The sequence below is a fragment of the Myotis nattereri genome (genome assembly GCF_964212035.1).
Source record: "Myotis nattereri genome assembly, chromosome: 9".
Taxonomy (NCBI): Eukaryota; Metazoa; Chordata; class Mammalia; order Chiroptera; family Vespertilionidae; genus Myotis; species Myotis nattereri.
In genome coordinates, this window is record NC_138084.1 from 10,785,825 (window position 1) to 10,793,375 (window position 7,551).

The window sequence follows — 7,551 nt, forward strand, 5'->3', positions numbered from 1 at the left end:
GATTTCTGCAAATGTTAGGGGACCAAAGGCTAAAGGACTTTGAACATCAAGGATCTAAAGAGGTGATAAAACCTTAGAAGACAATAGTTCTTTCTGGGCGCCTGTGAACTGGAATCCAAGTTATAGCTATGTACATTTATAGTCTCATAATCTTATATGTGTACATTTATAATCTCATCGGATATATCTTGATATGTGTATTTTAATATTTCAAATGCAGTGTGAAAGGATGACCCTGCCTTCCTCTGGAGGCCATTAGGAGAGTTGCTAGTTTTCCTAGTCACCATGAACGCCCAGTCTCCCGGGGCATCCATTGTCACCATGACCTTTAATTCTGACTCCCCAGTGCGCTTCCCTGGCCTTCCACCCCTCCCTTTGGTTATGACTTTGGAACCCTTTGGTCATTATTAGCCAATGCCTCAACATCTTCAACATCTTCTCTGAGTGCTGTCATTTTACTGTAAAAAGAAAGAGCTGCCCCTGATGATATCGCTTGCTCTGCAAAGCTCTCATGTGAACCTTGTATCTCTCGCAGAGCGTGTACCCTTCGTTTTTCCTTCTGCTGTTTCCAAACGATTTCTTCTCTATCCCAAAAAGAAAGTCTCCTCCTTCTAGTTTTAAAATAATGGAATAGGGAAGCATTTCACTACCCACTCTTGCACTTAAGAATAAGAAACAGAAAATCAAATTCCATCTGAAAGAACATGAGAAGACATTTATAACTCCGAATCATAATATTTGAGGAAGGATGTCAAAAACAGTAGAAGTGAGATAGTGGCTCTTCCTCCCAGAGAGGGTGTCGGTGGCCGCTGATCTCCAACAAGGCTCACAGAACAGACATTCAAAGTCAGGAACATACCCTTAAGGACAAAGCTTTGTTGTTTTATTTAAGATTAAGTTCAAGCGCACCTAACTGAATCTCCAAAATAGCAACTAAGATGTTTGTTTCTCTTTCATGTTAGAGAAGTCTCGAGGCTTTTCCTCGAGAGCTGGTGTCATGGCTCCACTGGTATCAAGAAATCAGTTTTTGGGGAGGCGGCGGCGGCGCCCCAGGTGCTGTGCCCAGACGCCGGCCCCGGAGGCTGCCGCTCGGCGCGGGGCGTGGCGCTGCCTCCAAACCCGCGGAGCCCGAGTCTGAGCCCGCAGCTCCCGGGGCCGCGCCGTGTCTGCGGTTCTCCACGGCGTGGCCCCGGCCGCCTGGATCAGCGCTCCCTGCCTCTCAGCGGGCGGCCGCCCGACGGGCTCCCCTCAGCCCCGGGCCTCAGGGCGGGCGCGGCGAGGCCGCCGGGGCGCTTCTGTCGGGGGTCGGAGCCGCGAGGTGTGGGGCGCCGCGGGGCTCCGGGAGGGGGGAGCGCGAATCTCCTCCCCGGCGTTTCCCGCAAGCGCGGCCGGCGAGTGGGCGATGTGAGGGCGGCCGGGCGCCGGGGGAGGGCATGCTCGGCGGGGCGTCCGCAGCGCCCCTGCCCCAGCGCCCCCTCCGCGCCGCAGCCCGTGATAAAAGCGGCGCCGCGCTTCCTGACATGAGACCCGCGCTCCCGCCGTCCGCCCGCCCGCCCGCCCGGCCGCGCGCCCGGGCGGCGATGACACGATGACACGGCGCTGGCGGTGGCCGCGAGGCGCCGGGCGGGCGGTTGGCTGACCGTTGGCTGACAGTTGGCTGACCGGAGAGCGGCCGCCGCCAGCGTGTCCGCGGCGCCCCGCCAGCATGGGCTGCGCCCCGAGCACCCGCAGTACCGAGACCCAGACCGTGTGCCTGGGCGCCCAGGAGGCCGAGGATGCGCAGGACCCCGGGGCGGGCGGGCCGGTCGCCCTGCTCCGTCCGGAGCCCGAAGCCTTGGCCACCACCAGCAGCGCCCTCCCCGCGGACCCCGACTCCAAGAGACCAACATCTCATGTGCAGTTTGGCCCCATGAGGTTTCATGCACATCAACTCCAGGTACTTTTAGCGTTTGTCAGAGATGATAGCCAGTGGAAAGGCTTCCGTAAGGCGTGTGAGAAAGCAGGGTTCAAGTGCACGGTGGCCCTGGAGGTCCAGCTGTGTTAGCCTGTTTCGTGGCTGCAGATCACGCCATCATCATCATCGACCACAGAAACCCCCAGCAGCTGGACGCCCCGGCGCTGTGCAAGTCTATTCGAGCAACAAAAGTTTCAGAAAACACAGTTATTGTTGGTGTAGTCCCCAGGCGGGATGGAGAAGAGTCTGTGATGTCCCTCATTAGTGCCGGCTTTAGGAGGAGGAGGTCCGTGGAGAACTCCAGCCTCCAGGCCTGTTATGCGGAGCTGCTGCAGCTGGAGTTTGGAGAGGTGCGGTCACAGCTGAAACTCAGGGCTTGTAATTCAGTATTCTCTGCACGAGAGAAACTCCAAGACGCCATTAAAATCACGAGTGAGGACAACTACATACAGTCTGTAAATCCAGCATTTGAAACAACAGTGGGCTATGCGTCGGGTGAATTATTAGGGAAGGAGTTAGCAAACATGCCTCTACATGAGAAAAAGGCTGACTTGTTCAGTACTATAAATTCATGCACGAAGATGGGCGAGGAGTGGCAAGGCGTTTACCACTCCAAAAACGGAGATAATGTACAACAAAATGTGAAGATGCCAGTCATTGGACAGGGAGGAAAAATTAGACACTATGGGTCCATTATGTGCCGAGTGAGCATCGGCAACAGTAAGGCTGCGAAGGTCACAGACTCCGTTCATTCTGGCCCTCCCACAGATAATCCATCGGGTAAACATAAAGACAAGAGGAAAAGGAGTGCTGCCTCACGAGCCAGCAAAGGTGATCGATATCATCAGTGCTGCCCAGGAGAACAGTTCTGTGCCTGTGTCGGAAGCCTTAGACCGCGTCCTGGAAATTCTGAGAACCTCGGAGCTGTATTCACCACAGTTCGGGGCGAAGGAAGAGGATCCTCACACCAAGGACCTCATTGGGGGGCCTGATGTCTACCTGCATCAAGTTTCGGGCCGCTTACTCACCTCCGAGTCCCTTCACAATAGCCCACCGCGGTTAGCTGAAGCCCTGGAAAGCGATGGCGACGGGGACTTTAATGTGTTTGAACTGGAGACTGCCACTCAGAAAAGGCCTTTGACTTTTCTTGGTCTCCAAATCTTTGCTCGCTTTGGGGTCTGTGAATTCTTGAAGTGCTCGGAGAGGACGCTGCAGCTGTGGCTGCAGACCATGGAAGCCAACCCCTACTCCTCCAACCCCTACCACAACTCCACCCACGCCGCCGCCTACTTCCTCTGCCAGGAGAGGATCAAGCAAGCGTTAGACTCCGTGGACGAGGCCGCCGCCCTCATCGCAGCCGCCATCCACGACCTGGACCACCCGGGGAGGACCAACCTCTTCCTGTGCAACGCGGGCAGCGCGCTGGACGTGCTGTACAACGACCGTGCCGTGTTGGAGAGCCACCACGCGGCCCTGGCCTTCCAGCTGACCGCCAAGGAGGACAAGAGCAGCATCTTCAAGAACGTGGGGAGGAATGACTACCGGACGCTGCACCAGGCCATCATCGACATGGTCCTGGCCACGGAGATGACCAGGCACTTGGAGCACATCAATAAGTTTGTCAACAGTGTCCTCAAGCCCTTGTAAGAGCTGGAGGAAAGCGAGGGGAGTGAGCCAAACCCTCGTGACGTAGACACGATGCTCCGGTCTCCAGAGAACCGGACTCTGATCAAGCGGATGATGATCAAGTGCGCAGACATGTCCCACCCCTGCCGGCCCTGGGAGCAGTGCATCGAGTGGGCTGCACGCATCTCGCAGGAGCATTTTTCTCAGACCGAAGAAGAAAAGAAGCTGGACTTGCCTGTGGTGATGCCAGCTTTTGACCGAAACACCTGCAGCATCCCCAAGTCCCAGATCTCCTTCATCGACTCCTTCGTCACAGACATGTACCGTGCTTGGGACGACTTTGTAGACCTACAGGAGTTACTCCAGCATCTGGACAACAATTTTAAATACTGGAAAGGACCCGACGAAATGAAGCGGCGGGGCGTCCGACCACCTATGGCACCAAAATAGAGAAGGCTCCTTCTGTCCGAAACTGGACCTCTGAAACTGCTCTACTCGCCTGATATACTTTGCCAGTGATTCTACAAATGAAAAGAAATTAGGACTGAACACTTTTTCATAAAATTTTATTAATGACTTTTTCCAGAAGTTTGCCTTATTTTGAAGTGTTTATACCAGATATTGTCATAGAAGCATAGCAAACAGAATATTTACTAAATTGACTTTTTAAAACCAATCTGTTTTTATCTTCATAGGTAATTTTTAATTCTATATATTACAAAGGTTCTGTATCTTCACACTTTCAATAAATGTAGTACCATAAAAAAGGAAAAAACAAAAAACAAAAAACAAACAGTTTTTGTTTGTTTGTTTGACCCACCATCCTGGTGTGTGGCTTTCATCTTTCTGACAACTCCTTGATCCAAGGGTTGGCTGGAGCATCAACCATGACATCTACTTTCCAGTCAGTAGTAGGTAGTAGAACCAAAGCTTTCTCCAGCTTCCCCTCTTCTTCTTTTTTTTATTTTTTAAAAATATTTTATTTTTTACAGAGAGGAAGGAAGAGGGATAGAGAGTTAGAAACATCAATGAGAGAGAAACATCGATCAGCTGCCTCCTGCACACTCCCCACTGGTTATGTTCCTGTAACCAAGGTACATGCCCTTGACCGGAATCAAACCTGGGACCCTTGAGTCCGCAGGCCGACGCTCTATCCACTGAGCCAAACCGGCCAGGGCTCCCCTCTTCTTTTTATAGAGACTTTGAGGGGAAGCAGAATGGGCCACCCTAGAATGTACCACTTTGGTTTGTGCATTATTTTGAGCTGAAGTCAATCGGAGCTCAGCAGCCTCAGGAAGAGCTCTTTACCTCACCGGTAACTTCCTACAATAATTGAGATGGGAGGGCCTGTACCAGGAAGAGAGTTATTACCAGAGATAATCTTTTATATCAGAAAGACTCATCTGCTTGGCAGGGCAAACATTTGTTTATCGGACATCTGTTCTCATCTTACTGTGAATTGTCGTCCTGCATTTGAAGCCCCAGACCCCCACCCCTTCTCCTTAGTTCAAGATGGTATATGAGGCTCAACTGCCCGACTGTTGGGAGTCTCGTATTTTTAGGGGGTTTCTGTACGTACAAAATTTGTTTTTCTCCTGTTCCTCTGTCTTAAGTCAATGTCATGATTAGACCAGACAAAGACCCTAGAAGGGATGATGGGAAAGTTTTCTGACTCTGCACTTTCCAGAATTCCCTTCCTGAGTTAGCCACAGAACCTAATTATAGTCACATCTAGGAAAAGCAATCTTTTAGCAATTTACATTGCTACCTCCAATAATATGTTCAGATAGAAGAGCAAAAGAGAATGCATGTTAGTAGCCAGGAGTGGCCTTGGTCTCATTCTTGTTTGGAAAAGGGAGAATAATGGGGACTAGTTACAGGAACTTTGCTAGGCTGAGCTGGTAAAGAGGATGGAGGGCAGGACTGAATGAGAAATTACACAGATGAGGCACAATGACTGGAAACAAACTGCAGATGAGAAAGAGAATCCACATTGTGAAAAGACAGACGGCTATGGTCCCTGATGGCTGGGGGGAAGAAAAAGCTAAAAAAATTAATTCCTCTCACAGTTCATATGAGAGGTTTCTTTCTAGTTTGGTGAGTTCCTTACATATTTTCTGCAAGTATTTAATAGAGTGAGAACTTATCTCACTGATGAGTAGCAATGAAAAAGAAATGACCCATGGGATCTAAAATAAAAAAAGAAAAGATGTTTTGATTTTATTTTGTCTTGGGCGGTGGAGTTATATTCAGAGACTGATTCTGTCTTTAAGTGTTGCCAACAATTTATTCAGCACAGGTTTGCTGTGGGAATTATAATAATTTCACAAGCCAATAGCATACAGGAAAATATCATTTGATAAGCCAAATAAAGAAATAATAGACTCCAAACAAATGATGGATTAAGCACACTATTGTTCCAGGCAAGGGGAGGTGAAAGGAATAAAGTTCACATTTAGAGGTGTACCTTTATATGAGTTTGGCTTCTCAGGAGAGACGGCTTAATTAACCATGAGCCTACTTCCAGCTGCCAGTGCCAAAATGAAAGTCCTTTGTTGCTAGAGCACGTTGCTAGGGAACAAAGACGCTGGTGTTGGTGGACAGGCCAGGCTGCTCTGAGGGTCATCACTCCAGGGACCACTGCCCCGTTTAGTGCCACTGCCAACCAAAGAGTTGCCTTGGCCATGTCAGGAGCAAATGTCTCAAGATATTTGGAAAGCTGTTTAGGCCAGCAAAGTGTTGCCTTGCCCAGACGGAAACTCTCAAATAGTTCCCACAAACTTTCCATATTTATGGTCTAAATGTCCCCCTGCCATAGTTGTTTCTCCATGTGTTCTTATTTATTTTTTATTTTTTATAATAAACTAGAGGCCTGTTGCATGAAAAGATTCATGCAATAGGCCTTCCCTTCCCCTGGCTGCCAGCACCAGTTTTCCTCCGGCACCCGGAACCCAGGCTTTTGCTCCTCTGGCCCGAGCCGCCTTCAGTGCCTTCACTGCTCTGCCTTGTGCCTACATATGCAAATTAACTGCCATCTTTGTTGGCGGTTAATTTGCATATCTCACTGATTAGCCAATGGGAGGCGTAGCAAAGGTATGGTTAATTACCCTGTTTGTTTATTATTCGATTAGATTTTTATTGACTTCAGAAAGGAAGAGAGAGGGAGGGAGAAATAGAAACATCAATAATGAGAGAGAATCATTGATCGGCTGCCTCCTGCATCCTCCCACTGGGGACCGAGCCCACAACCTGAGCATGTGTGGTATTGAACCCTGACCTTCTGGTTCATCAGTCGATGCTCAACCACTGAGTCATGCCACCAGGCCAAATGCTCTTATTGATAAGTCCCCAGGAGGGCCCCTCAGCTGCGGATGCTTATCAAAGACAACAGATGAGATGAGGATGCATTGACACAACTTCCTTCAGATCACGGCAACTTTAGTTCTAAAAGTAACTTTTTTTCTTTGTCATAACCAAATGGATTAAAACAACTGCACTTAAGTCATAAACAAGTGGATTTGAAGTCCTATCAAACCAATACCAGGTACATGTCAGGAGGAAAACTGTTGGCAGATAAAGAATATTCAGAAAATGATTGCCTTTGAGAAGCTAAAACTATGGTCAAACACCTCACTATTCATGAAAATTAATGAAGTAATTGCTTCTAGAAAATAAGGATCTAGAAAGAGACACTGTTAAGCTTTGCCAACAAAAGAACGGAATGCAGCACTTAAGGGAGAGACACTGGTGAGAATAAGGAAGAGGGAAATGAAATGTAAATTCACATAAACATTTTCTTAAGAAGTTAAGACAAAAATAACAGATGTAGAAGATTGACACAATCATACCCATAATTGGTGTTAATGAGGAAGGTAACCTCAATATAGAAACTGAACTGATACCTAAGGATGTAATTTAATACGGAAACTGAGCTGATATGTAAGGAAGTAATTTAAGAAAACATTTCAGAA

At 48.8% G+C, this 7,551-nt stretch overlaps 1 pseudogene across 1 annotated transcript; it reads left to right on the plus strand.

Annotated features, from left to right (window-relative positions):
* The first annotated feature begins 1,705 nt into the window (after positions 1 to 1,705).
* LOC308525106 (high affinity cAMP-specific and IBMX-insensitive 3',5'-cyclic phosphodiesterase 8A-like) lies at positions 1,706 to 4,030 on the plus strand (annotated as a pseudogene). The gene has a single exon. The product of its transcript is annotated as a high affinity cAMP-specific and IBMX-insensitive 3',5'-cyclic phosphodiesterase 8A-like (transcript).
* The last annotated feature ends 3,521 nt before the right edge of the window (positions 4,031 to 7,551 follow it).